The following is a 15,031-nucleotide window of genomic DNA, read 5'->3' as shown; positions in this document are numbered from 1 at the left end:
GACCCGTTAATTCACCTGTTTTCATTAACAATAAAAGCAGTACGCTCAGCCGAGTGGTTCCATTACCGATATTTTCTCAGTACATATAGACATGCCTCGAGTGAATATACTGCAACTAAATAATGAGTTTGGTCATGTGAAAAGTTTGGTTCCCTATAGATTGCTTTGAAGTGATATTATCATCATCATTGGCACTAGCTCACTCATTTCTCCCATCAAACATACAGTGAATGAGAATAGGGACTGTAAGCAACAAAGGCACAGGAACGTGTACTAGTGTTATTTACTTCACTGGTCAGTGGTTTTAATGTTGTGACTAATGTGGTGCATTATGCAACATACATGCACTTAATTCTATTTCTTGTAATATGATATTAACTAAATTGAATGAAGTAGTTCATGATGATGTTATGAATGGACTATGGCCTGCAATTAACACCCCACCTCTAATTGGTCGTGATGGTTTCTGCTCCAGCATTTCCCTGTCTTTTTTAGGGCCATGTTCACCTGTTCATTTAGAATGCAGAGTAAGTATTAAATAAATAATTCATGTTGCACGACTGGCTGTTAAATATTATATGCCTCACAGGCTAAAATGTGAAAAGGATCTGATTAGTAGTCAAGAAGAAAATTAACAAATGTACATTCTTTTTTAATTTTTCATATTCACACTTAAAGATGATTACCCTTTTTAAAAACTGTCTTAATTGCTTTGTGCTCAGTGTAGTTAAGGAAAACAGTTACATCTGCAGCAGTGCTCCAGTATGAGAATTCCCAATCTTCCAAGTGGCCTATCCTGAACTTCTAAATAGTAGCATCACTTTCTGAGGGAACTGCCATAACTTACATGCTTATATATAGTCTATAGTTCTTCTATGTAATAAAATGTAAAACTGATAGTTACACAACCCAATAGCTTGCAAATTTTATTACTCTTGCAGGCTATACATCTCCTTGACAGGAAGCTTCTGAGAAAGTACCCTTAAACTCTCTTTCATTTGGAGTGGGTCTCTTGGACTAAAACCACAGAGAGTTGGGTTTTTTTTTTTTACAGGTTTTTTGCACAGGTCTTTAACAAATCATGATAAAGAGAGTATTTGCCATAATATGTCCGTCTTTAAATGTTGAGTGCCTGTCCTGTGCGGTCCTACAGATAAATACAGCTAAACAATTTCCCAAAGTGTTTTTTTTAAAGGCTTATAAATGCAGAAGAAAAATGGACAGCAAGCGGCTGAACATTTGCCCAGCTGGCCTCAAAGTTGCAGTTTTAAGAAAAGACAAGTCAGAAGGACATTTTCCAAAGGACAGCAAATGAATGTTCCTCAGTAATGTTCTGTATGAATAACAATGAGGTGGACTGATGGACGTTTAAAGAGTCAGCCTAAAAACCTTCGTTAGCTGTCCATGAAAATCTAGAGGTCAAGCAAGCTCTGAAATAAAGTATTACCTTAAAACACAACACAATATGAAACATACTAATTCATTCCAGTGGGAGTGCCAGGGTTACAGGCAGACACACACACACACACACTCCTCCCCCTCCTCCTCCCTACTCTAACTAATGAGAAGCTGTAAATGAGGAGGTTTGGATAGTGTTTATCTATGTGACTCTGAGGGGGCCAAGGTGCCCTCATACACAGCAGTGTGTAGAGAGAGCGACTGCTGGGCATAATACTTCACACATCAGCTGCCTCTCACATATGGCTGTCCTCGGCTGGCCCTGGCTCTTGCCCCATCTGCCTTCCCACCTCAGTTACCATAGTTTGTTTTTCCAACCACTGATTGGCTGCCTCTGAGTGCTTATTGTGGTGCCACATCGGCCCCAAAGCTAGTCGTTATATTTTTCAGTGCCCTCTTCTTGACTGCCATGTGCACATAACCATTTTGCCCTTCTCCACTCAGTACAGGCCCCATCACTATCCTACCTCCATAACCTTCCCTCCAACCCTCCCCTCGAATCAATGCCCTAATCCTGCCAAGCTTGGCGCAGGGTCACATCTGGAATGGAGAATTACTGCTGCCCCGTCCCAGCCCTCCCTGCTATCTATTCACAGATGGCCTGTTGATTTTAAGTTCTCGACTGTACAGTGAGTGCAGGGTGTTGGCATGTGAGAGAATGGTTAATATTGGGGGAAGCCTGTTGAGGGCAGCGATGTTGAAACTGTTTTTTGGAAAACAGATGCAAGGATTAGTGCTAAACATTTCACACTTATAATTTAAACCAAAGTAATGATCTGCTTAGATGACCATGGGAACTGGGCTGTGGCTCAGTAAGGCCAAATAGTAACACACTGAGATATTAGATAACTGAGAAAACCATGATTTCAGTAATGATTTCTATTACTTTTGCAGTATTGTTAAGATATCCTAGTGCTTTATTACAGCCCATTATGTGCACAGGAATCTATAAAGAGCAGCTGAAGGCATTCAGCTGAGGAAGGTGATGGCATTTACACTCATGTGGTATTTGATCAGACAACAAAAACTTCAGGTACATTACTGTGGAAAACTCTTGAGCCACGTGTTTCCACATTTCCTTATTTCCCCACCCAAGGATCCAGACTTGTAATTGTCTGCACTGATCTTGAGCAATAGCTCTTTAGGGTTTCTGAAGGTGGTTGTCTTTGGATAATAGTCGCTTTTTCACTCATTTTCAGTCCAGTCTTGAGTGTCTGTCTTTGTTTGTTAAGACACTTAACACTGACCACTGATCTTGTCAATATTAATGGAAGTAACATAGAAAAATAAACATACAGAATTGCCATCAGAGTTTAAGCCATGATGCAATACCATCTGGAAAGCATTTGATTGGCAGAGGCTTCATTTTACAGCATGCCAATGATACACACCATCAGTTATGAATTGGCCTCCCCAGAGCTTGACCTCAACATTACTGAAGCAGTGTGGGATCATCTTGACAGAGATCAGAACAAAGTGCAGCCATCATCCAGAGAAGAGCTTTGAAAGTCTTTCAAAAAGACTGGAGAACTACTCCTGAAGACTACTGAAAGAAAATGCAAGAAAGCTCGCTAAGAGAGCTCAGGATGTATTGAAAAGTAAAAGTTGTCATAAAAAATACTGACTTTCATTTTTGTTTTCAATCACATAACCCTGGAATTCCAATGACTAATTACAACAATCTGAGCTCACAGAAATACTAGATATATTAAACAATTGGTTGTAAAGTAAGAGTTGGAAAAAACCAACATCTCTGTTGTTGAACATTCTGAAACCTTTTGGAAGCAAAATGTTTCAATAGTAACACCCGAAGGGCAGATAAGACAGGAAAGGGCAATCTGGGTTAGGCTGGAGGAGAACTGGAATATCCTGCCCACAAGAAAGGAAACCCTGTAATGTATATTTGATGGGTATGTTGTTGGTCTGATGCATGAGCAGAGGAAAAACTTCCCAAACCTCCCAAACCAATCAGCGCACAAAATACACGATTAGCAAACAATGTCAATTTCAAAATTTTCGTCTTTAATTCACTGAGCTGGTCGTGAAAATCGATAAAATACCAGATAAGATAATAAATTATGAAGTGATTAAAATAACCAAACGACATGCTAGAAAGAAGTGGAATGTGCAGCAGTGGCAGCACTTAAATCTATGCCCAAGGCAGGCTTCAAATGCACCAATGCACAGATTAGAACATGAAGGAAAGCAGACGCAAGGCAATCAAAGAGGCAAAAACCAAACAACTATCCAGAAGTTCAATAATAATGAATAAGTGCAGAATTATTAGGCAAATGAGTATTTTGTCCACATCATCCTCTTCATGCATGTTGTCTTACTCCAAGCTGTATAGGCTCGAAAGCCATTGGGCAGCATGGTGGTTAGCACTGTTGCCGCACAGCAAGAAGGTCCTGAGTTCAATTCCCCATCAGGCCGGGGTCTTTCTGTGTGGAGTTTGCATGTTCTCCCCGTGTTTGCGTGGGTTCCCTCCGGGTACTCCGGCTTCCTCCCACCGTCCAAAGACATGCAGCTTGTGGGGATAGGTTAATTGGATTAATCTAAATTGCTCACTAGTTGAGTGGAGTGAATGCGAGTGTGAATGGTTGTCTGTCCCTTGTGTTAGCCCTGCGACAGACTGGCGACCTGTCCAGGGTGTACCCCGCCTTTCGCCCTATGACAGCTGGGATAGGCTCCAGCGCCCCCCGCGACCCTGAAAAGGATAAGCGGAAGCGAATGGATGGATGAGGTTATGTATTATTGTTTTTTGTTAAGTTGCCTAATAATTATGCACAGTAATAGTCACCTGCACACACAGATATCCCCCTAAAATAGCTAAAACTAAAACAAACTAAAACTACTTCCAAAAACATTCAGCTTTGATATTAATGAGTTTTTTGGGTTCATTGAGAACATGGTTGTTGTTCAATAATAACATTATTCCTCAAAAATACAACTTGCCTAATAATTCTGCACTCCCTGTACACATGATTTATTCCCATGACTTTGTCTGCAGATGTGGTTTGGTTAATTTTACACACCAAAACTACTTGCTTAGGTTAATTGAAAGATCTTGTTTACAGGCATGTGAATAAGTGCATATGCAATCAAGGACATTAGAAACATTTAGAAATCCATCAATTTGTTTTCCTATTTGTTTTTCTGTTTATTTAACATTGCATAAAGTTAACCAATATGCACAACAGCTTCTGATGATCAGGATTAATTAAGTGCACACGTAAAGTGCATGTGAAACACAGTATTCTTCCTATCTCTTCTTATTTAATAAATCCAATCTGAAGTGATAGCACAATGAATAAAAATAAACACTTTGCTTTTGTGACAATCTGCTGTTTTGTTATCCGCTCTTTGTAAGTCAAAGCATAAATCTGCTTTGGGATTTTGACAGCCATAATTTGGCATTGTCTCGCTGTAGCATTTGTCCATAAATATGAGAGGAATTCATTTGAAAATGTACCTTCACCATATGTCCCTTTACGCTTCTAAAGCCAAAAACCTATTACTTTGAAACTGCTTACAGCTGTTCTTGCTCAGGAGTTTGGCAAATGCATCCCGTCAACATCAACACACCGTCTAAAGCCAGAGCAAAGAGCGAAGCCAAAGAATGACTTTCCAAATTTGAGCATCATAGTAAGGACACAGGCAATAAAGGGAGATCTCTTTATATGAGAGAACTCCAAGGTGATCATCATTGCATATCCAAATAACAAAATAAGACCAAAATTAATAATAGGAGACACAGGCTTTTGTGTTGGATTTTGGTCTGGATTCCTCTTTTCATTCCTGTCTTTACCAATGCTGAGCTTTGTGGTATTATTTGAGTTCTGATGGGGCTTTTTATGACATTTTGAGATCCTTTTTGGATCACTTTAATGGTTTTATATTTAATTTTTATGAATTTCCGATTTTATTGAGGGTGTTCCTGTGCAGACTTTATTTTTCCTTCTCATGTGTGTAGTTTCCTTAGCATTTCCTGTCTGTTTTCCTTCTGTTTCATCTGTGGACTTGTAACCTCTGATTTCATATTTATTGTCTATAATGTTAGTTGTCTATTCTTTTATTTCTTGTTTTTTTTTTCTTTGAAGGTTAGTTTTCTTTCATGTTCTGCTTAAGTTTTACATCCACCATAGTGAATTTCTGCAGGATAGGATTTGCTTTGCTCCCAAGCAAAGAAGAGCCATGTATGTATCAGCAGTAATTTAACACAATGCCTGCTTTTTTTCTTGTTTTTTGCCAAAACTGCTGCCATCTTGAATTATGAAATCGTAACGTTCCGAGTTGGAAATCTGTTGTTGTTAGCAAAAAAATTCCCCTGAGCTGACATTAACTGGGCAACTGAGTTTGAAGGAGTTTTTGTTTGTAGTAACTGCTGGTCTGGAAGTTGAATCCGGATAAGATAAGATAATCTTAGTACAATGTTTTGTAACATCATACATAAATTTCTTCCTCCCAGCATGAGAGGTATATTATAGTGTCCGCATCTGTGAGATTGTTAGGCTCCACTTAGGCCCGGGTGATGCCAATTTTGTCTTCAGACAGAGCGCTTGAGCAGATGTCGCTGTCCCAATTTTCTGTGAGTGTGCAGAATTATCCGTTTAGACTTTACATTACAATGCACCAACTGCGCATGCACTCATCAGGCAGACTTCAAGCTGACGTCAAAGCAATATAACAGGAATGACTCCTCATCTGTGATGTCTCCAACTGTCTGTGTCTGCAAACTTAATGAAGTTGTCTTCTATTTCAGCACATTTTAAATATGTTTTTACTTTAACAGATGTGAGCACTGTCCTCCTCTTACTATTTGAACATGATGTCACTATCAGAGCTGTGCAGTAACTTTTTTTTCAAAGTACACTGGGAATAAGCTTCAACAACAAAGGGCAAATATTTAGAGGTGAAATTTGTCATTGCTTCACATCCATTTCTGTTAATAAAGAATTAAATTGCTGAAAAAGCTCTGATTTGCCATCATGTAGCCTCTCTAAGCTGGGTGTACGTTAACTGCAATGCAAACATTTTCAAAATCTGCATCCTCTTCAGTAATTTTTCAATACAGCTGTCCACGGATGACATGGTCTGTTTGTTTCGCTTTCCTTATTTCATGCATGGAGAACGGGAGACAATCCATTCATTCTATTATTCTGTTACCATCCAAACAGAAGCAATGTAGCACACATGATTTACAGTACATTAATAATAGATTTAAAAACACAAGATGTCAAATGAAGAAAAATACTGCAAAGCGGAGGGCAGCTCGGTGCTTCCACTTAACCGTTCCAGCTTGATTCATCTGCAGCAGCCCTTTGTGCACTTTAAACCCAAATAGTTGGCTTAGTGTATTTCTGTCTGAAATCACTTTTGGCAAGCTTCCCTTAAACACCTCTTTCCCCTGATAGCTCTCTGCTGGTTGAAACTGGCAGCACAGGGTTATCTATATTTAGCATCAGTGATTATCTGAGTACTACTGGCAGATGTTTTATGATGCAACATGTGTAATATATTCAAAAGATACAAATATAGAAGATAATCTTTTTACACTGAGGTTTGCCCTCAAAATGGCCTTAGTTAACTGCAGTGCAGATGGCGAATGGTATGAAAACACACACACACAGGCTCATGGTGACTCCTATATTTACAGTGGTGTTAAATTGACTAAATACGATGTGAAGACTGGAAGTGCATTTAATCTTCATTTAATATTGACCCAGTTTTTTTGGTCACATTTCACTAACAACAGTGGAAAAGGGAAATTATTCTGCTGATGAGCCCATACAGTCTGTGACGCTGCACAAGCTTAAAGACAGTCTTTGTGTGGCCTCCAGTCACAGGGTACTGAAACCAGGCACTCCAGTTGAAGGGTGGTCTCCCTACTTAAATCAGCCTGCTGCTTATGCGATAGCATCTACTGACAGGGAAGGCAGCAGTGTGCTGAGTTTGTCATGTTTGTGTACCCATTTCTGGCCAGACTTAGCCTTGTGGTATGTGACATTATCATGCAATAAAAATGAGAGATGGCTTCATTACTGCAGTTAAAGGATGCACCTACATGGCAGTGATTGCAGTAGATTGTGTGCGGTTATTTCGGTGAGCCATGGCCCATCATTAGCTTGGAAACATAGGATCACTTGGAGATTTCCATGCTTTTCCTTTATAAAAAACATACAAATAAAAATATAGGAAATCAGATGAGTTTTTTTTCCCAGTAAAATGTATTTTGAATTAAATAAAAGTTAAGTAATTTAGCCGTCAAATTTCAAAGTATAATCAAATCAAAAAGTCTCAAAGTATAATCAAAAGCTTGGTTACAATTTTCCATATTCCTTTTTTCACTGTGTATTACAAAAAATGCCAAATACTGTAAGATGTTTTGCGCGATGACTCCATTTCCTGTTATCTACTCTGGGTATGTTTGTTTTTTAGGAGAAAATTGATTTGAACATGTTTGGATGGAAGACAAGCAATAAACCCAGAGTGCACATCGACAAAATTTGAAAGTACTGTAAGAAAATCGTAAAAGATAACTCTCTGGACATTTCTCTCTCTGTTGATAAGTGTTAAAAAATGGATTTACTATTTCAACCGCCCAACAAAAATCAAAAACTACACCTTATTTAAATTGGTATGAATCCCCTCTTGGTTTTTTGATAGCAGGTCAAAAAGGTGATGAGACACTGCAGTACAGCAATAGCAATGGATTCATGATTGCTACTACTGGCTGCCTGGAAGTCTACTGCCTTTCTAGTATATGCTTAAACCTGTTGATAGGTGATTTTTGTTTAGATCAAAGTTCAGTGATTTAAACAGGATAGGATAATTGTAAAGTAAGTTGCAGTATGGTATTAAAAAGTACAATTTACAAACCCGTGTTAGACAGGTTTTCTACACTAGTAACTCGTGACCTAATCTGCCATTATTATTCCAGCTTCCTGAATCAGCATTAAGATAGACATTTTCAAAACAGGTTTTCCATCCATCCATTCTCTAAACTAATCATTAAAAGAAAAGGAAACAATAAAACAGATAGTCGTTGAAGTTTAATACATCATCATCAGTTTTCAGTTCTAAGACTTTTTAATATTTGGCAGATAGCAACCTAAAATAAAAAAAATAAAAAACATGCACAGTTTGTTTCACCTTACATTACCTTAGTTAATCGGTTATTGCTTTGGTTATTACATAATTATTTGTTGTAAAAAAAAATTGTCCTATTAAAATAATATTATTATTATTTTTTCAGCTTTCTGACTTCCTGACTAAACAAAGATAAACATCCTCCAACCAGAGTTTCTAGCACTGCACACACTTAACTTTTTTTTTAGAGGTTTGAAGGTTAGAGAAACAGCCTGCTGACTGAAAATTTGCCAGATCTGAGCTGATTACAAAAGCTGAGTGAATACCACTCTTACCCTCAATAGCAGCCATCAAAATGCAGTTGAGCAAGGCACTGAAGCATCAGATGTTCTGGGGGTATTACATAGTTGCCAACATAGAAAAACCTGTAATGGTACTGGCCAAGTGTGAGAGCAAAACCCTGAGTGGGTGTCAGGCTCGCAAGCTTTTGGCTGCCTGCTGTGACTCTTACCTTGGCTCGTTCTGTTAAGTCGAGATTAGAAAATCAGGTTGTTTTTTGTTTTTTAAGAGCTGTCTTAAGATACTATACTGTAACCATCAAAGTACATTTTATAATTCATAACATCACCATGCCTAATTTCTTTTTTTGTATCATTGTGAAAGTGGCAGAAGATGTGAGCAGACTACTGATATGCCTTCATTTTGCATTTGAAAGTTGCAGCAATTTGTGTTATTACGGCTCTGTCAAGCTGATGGAGGTGGAATTGATGGGGCCGCTGAGCTGTTGCCGAATGCTCGTATGAGAATACAGGTTACAGTCTTTTTCTCATCAGCACCTATGACACTGTGATGAGTGGAGGCTTGTAGCTTTGACTGACACCTAAATATGGAGGCCTGCCACATACTTATATTTGGATAAGAGGCAGCATGGGACTCTAATTTCAGGGAAACACTTCAATTCATGAAGCATAGCAAGACATCGTTATAGAGTTGTATGACAAGGAGAGATATAATGGAAGAGAGGAGGGTGGCAGGGTGGGTGGGGGATGAGAGTGAAAAGTTGGCAAAAAGACTTTAAAGCCAAGAGAAGCAGAAACAAAAAAAAATATCATGCAATAACAGGGAGGAAAGAAACTCAAATGAGATTGCAGCATCAGCAGGGTGATGCATAACACCAACTAACTAGTGTATAGCCTGCTTTATTTTGTGCTAGAATAAGCAGAGGTCTAGACATAGGCAAGGGCAGAAACTGCTCATGGAAGTCTATCAAACTATCCAACCAGGGTTTGGATACGCAACTGATATAAAAGAATAGGTGAAACAAGCTATGTTGTGCCATACTGCAAATTTAGGTTTTAATCTGATACCAAGTAAACACAGGGTCATTATTATACCAGTACTCATACTGATACTGATACTTTTACAATATAAAGCTTATACAGGGAAAAGCAGTGTGTTATCATTTATGAAATGAATCCTCATTAATTTACAAAATGTGAACATATTTTAATGACTACTAAATCAGTATAATTTACTATGATTACTGTGATTACTTGCCACATTAATTAGTTAATAGAACAAAACAAAACGTTTAGCTTTTAATTCATTTTGAAATCTTTTTTTTCGTGTAGACCTGAAATGTAAACCTTCTTGTCTCTAAAGCACTTGGAGTCAGCTTCTGTTTAAATGTGCTACAGCATATAAATAAAACTGATTTGTTTGAGGTATATTTCCAAAAATAAATACATAATTATTTAACACATTTCAGTGGGCTACTGTGTACTGAACTTAGTACTTAAAGTATCAATCCTATTGTGCTATTATCGATCTGATACCAATACCAGTGTAGGTATCAATACTATCGGTATTTCTAGCTACTAAACCAAATCCAGGTGCAGGCAATGGATTCGTTTGAAAGGTATCAAAAGTGATGACTGGCATAGCAATAAGTACCAAACGCAGAACTTAGTTAAGGTAGACAGAGTTAGTCAAGGTAGAAATCCAGTTGTAATGATAATAATAATCATTATTACAATATTAATAATAATAACAAAGTTAGCCTGGTCAGCCAAATGTTACTGCAAATTTTACAGCGCGACTAAGATGGCTTGACCTTTTCAGTGTCATGGTGTTCATCTGTTCTAGCATCTGTTCTTGGAAAAAACAGCCAAGACAGAAACAAGAATCAGGACATGTGAGTGGAGACTGTTTGATGATCTGCCCTCTCTTCTCCATTTTGTTTACATGCAGCGTTTACAGTGACCTCTACGATTCTGGCACAGAACCTCACGAGCGCCTCAGTCAAAAAGTGAAGTTAGAAGATGCACCAGATGACAAACAGATATTATAGTCAACACGCTCCTTTCCACACACATGCCGCTTCTTTAATCTTTTTGTCTATCTCTCAGTCGAGTTCAGTCTGCTAGTGTGAGTGGCTGTATCACAGAGCCCACTGCCTTCTAAAGCAGACATCAGTGGGTAGTTTATCTAACTCCACAGCCCTCCCTCATCACAACAGACTTCCAGCTGCTGTAGTAGACATCTTTCCAGCCACCACACTGAGGAGAGAAGAGGTTGAGTCCAGCAGAGATGCTCTCCAACACATCAAGCCCTCCTAGGACGTAGGAAGCAGGAGCAAAGGGAGCTTTTCCTCTTTCCTGTGGCTCTCAGTGTGCAAAGATAGTTATTATCAGTAGGAGAAGGTGAGGGAGCACCTTATAAGGCAATGAGGCGCTGAATGATTGCACCTTTTTCTTCCTTTTCTTTCTTCCTTTCACCCCCCCTTGTGTACCTTCCCCTACAGTGCTTCTCTCTCACCTTTCCTCTCCCCATACCTCCTGTGCTGCTCCTTCTCCACACAGCTGACACCAACACAGGTAATTCTGACTAATGTGACAAATAAAGTCTTCTAATCTCAACAAAGCGGCTGTTGCTTTCTTCTGCGCATTCATCTGTGTTAAATCAAAGGTTTTATGCAAATAAATGTTTTTATGGGGTACTTTCCATCCAAATAAGCAGCTGTATCACGTTGTAAGCTGGACAGTTTTGAATTTACTGCGTAAACAAGTGTCAGGCTTCGTGCTGAAAAGCAAACCTCGCCAACATTCGCCTGTCAAAAGCAGACTTTTTTTTTCTCCCCACCTCTCTAAATTACACCTTTTCTAACGAAGAAACATCTCCTGCAGGCAGAGAGCTTTAAGTTTTTAATCAGGTGTGTCTGCTGTGTGATTCACCTTCTTTGCTATTTGAAACTGCTGTGACCTTAAAGAGCTTAGCGCAACATCTCTTCTTCCGCCACGGAGCTGTACTCTGCATGTAAAGCTTTATGCTGTCACCTGTGCAAACTAGATAAATAATGCTGGCGAAATGCTGCAATTCCACAAGTAAAGATGTCAGATTTGTGGGTCTGTGCAGTCTCATCAGTCATATTCAAACTCTCATCTCCAAGGGCTTCACACACCCTATTTTTTCCATTTCTACATCTCATGCTTGTGGGGAAGTACATTACCGTGTTTTTGTATTGGCGTGACAGTAAAAGCGTTTAAACTTTAACAACTATACAACTGAATATATGGTGGCTGTCAGACTGTATGCTGTGTTTGGCTGGGAAGAACATTGCCAAAGCACAGCTGTCTTGTAAGTGAGGGTAGGTTTAGTGCAGCAGCAAGACAAAGCGTCACGCTGCAGTATTTATGAACAGTTTTTAGGGGGAGGTGAGTGCTCTCTCACTCTGTGTACTCTCCAGTCTACATATCCTGGCCTACATAACCTATATGTGACAACAAGCAGTCGTCTGTTGAGTGCTGCCTGCTATCCAAGGGAAAGTTTTGTGTTCCATACACACTGGCAGCTCATGCAATTTAATGTGCAAAATACCTATTCATTGAGCTATAGGTACACAGTGAAATGCCACTTCACAGCGATCATAATATTTAGCTTCTCTAAGGACAATCTACGCAGACAGTTTTGGGTGTAAAATGCCAAGGTTTTGAAAGTGTGATGATAAGAGTTACTTTTAATTGAGGTCAGTGGAATGTAATTGTGCATTTAAAGTTAGAATGACCAGAAATGTGAAATTGGTAGTTATTCAATTCAGTTTTATGCACATCGCACCAAATCACAAAAGCAGTGGCTTCAAGGCGCTTTATATTGTAAGGTAAAGACCCTACAAAAATACAAATAAAGATTTCAAGCACCATAATGTGTTGTTAATGCAAGTATATCGTGTTAAAAGGCTGATTGATTTAAAAAAAATAAAAATAAAAAATCCAATTATGCCAGCATAACCAAAAAGGGCTGTGCTAATTAAAGAAGCAATTTGCCTTAGGACTTTTGATTTTTGGTAATGTAATTTAATATTTACCAATTTACAGGCGTGATTTATGAAAGGCTACCACAAGTATTTCCAGGTAAGAAGTTGCAGTATTATTCAGATTAAGAGTTTATAATGTAAAAAAATAAAAGAATAAAATATAAATTCAATTTAAAAAAAATCACTGTAATATGTCATCATGATACCATTTTGGAATCCAAATTTTGTACTAATAAAGCATTTTAATTATTAGAAACATCCCCACAATGTTATTAACTTCTTGTAATACTATTGGTATTGATTTTACCTTGCTTTCTATTATTATCCAGATATTTCCATTGGCTATTATAACCTTTTTACCTTGCCTTAGTTAATTGTATCTGGTTATTACTTTCACTATTACAAGGTATTATGAAATTATTTGTTTTTAATCAATATGATCATCCCAGTATGAATATAGCTTAAAACAAAGCTACACACATACACTACCAAAAAGTTTGTCAAAAAAAGTCAAAAGTTTGGACACACACTTTCTTTTGATGGTTCTTCTTTATTTTCATGACTATTTACATTGTAGATTCTCACTGAAGGCATCAAAACTATGAATGAAAACACAGGAATTATGTAGTAAACAAAAACGTGTGAAATAACTCAAAACATTTTTTATACTTTAGATTCTTCAAAATAGCCATTTTTTTTTTGCTTTGATTACTGCTTTGCACACTCTTGACATTCTCTCCATGAGCTTCAGTCACCTGAAATGGTTTTCCAACAGTCTTGAAGGATTTCCCAGAGATGCTGAGCATTTGTTGGCCCTTTTGCCTTCACTCTGCCGTCCGTCTCATCCCAAACCATCTTGACTGGATTTAGGAAACTGTAGGTTATCTGGTACACAACTCCATCACTCTCCTTCTTGGTCAAATAGCCCTTACACAGCCTGGAGGTGTGTTTGGGGTCATTGTCATATCAAAAAATAAATGATGGTCCAACTAAATGCAAACCTAATGAGATGGCATTTCACTGAAGGATGCTGTGGTAGCCATTGTGGTTCTGTGTCACCAGCAAAACATCACTCCTTCACCTCCATGCTTCACGGTGTGGAACGACGCATGTAGAGACCATCCGTTCACCTTTTCTGTATCGCACAAAGATATGGCGGATGGAACCAAAGATCTGAAATTTGGAATTATTAGACCAAAGCACAGTTTTTCACTGGTCTAATGTCAATTCCTTGTTTTTTGGCCCAAACAAATCTCTTGTGTTTGTGTCTGGTTTTCCTTAGTAGTGGTTTCGTAGCAGTTATTTGACCATAAAGGCCTGATTCATGCAGTCTCCTCTGAACAGTTCATGTAGAGATGTGTCTACTACTACTGTGTCTACTACTGGAACTCTGTGTAGCATTTATTTGGGCTCTAATCTGACGTGCTGTTAACTTGCCATTTCTGAGGCTGGTGACTCGTCAGCAGCAGAGGTGACTCTCAGTCTTCCTTTCCTGGGGTGGTCATCATGTACTTAGCTGACTGGTTCTTGCCATAATATGAATTCTAACATTTGTCAAATAGGGCTGTCAGCTGCCAACCTGGCTTCTGCACAACATAACTGATGGTCCCAACCCAATTAAGAAGGCAAGAAATTCAGGCACCTGTCAACACAAAGGTGTTGACAGCAAAGAGCTGTCAACACCTTTGTTGACAGCAAAGAGCGGCTACTTTGAGTAATTTGAGGAAAATATAAGACATAGTTATTTATCAATTTTTCCTTTGCTATATAAGTCCATATATCTTGCTAAAAATAAAGAAAAGCCATTAAAGAAGGTAGTCTAAACTTTGGACTGGTAGTGTTACATACATTATTCCTACAAATACATGCATACAACGCTACAAACTACCACCTCATGTAAACTTCATGTCACAGCTGCCCTAAATTAACAGTGCTGGTAATTACCAAAATTATATTTATTGTTTCTATAATCATTAATCTACCAGCATGTTCAAACTCTTTGATAAAAATGATTTTTATAATACTAAAATCGAATTATTGTTGTTGTTATCCATTAATTTTCATATTAACTGTTTCACCCAAAGAAAAGCTGACAAAATAGTAAAACACATGATTATTCTTTTAATTAATATGCTAAATTGGTTGTTTACTTGCATTTCAGAACAAAAAAAA

Source organism: Haplochromis burtoni, unplaced genomic scaffold (genome assembly GCF_018398535.1).
Source record: "Haplochromis burtoni strain Fernald_Lab_line unplaced genomic scaffold, NCSU_Asbu1 Contig_161, whole genome shotgun sequence".
Lineage (NCBI taxonomy): Eukaryota > Metazoa > Chordata > Actinopteri > Cichliformes > Cichlidae > Haplochromis > Haplochromis burtoni.
This window is presented reverse-complemented; position numbering follows the sequence as displayed.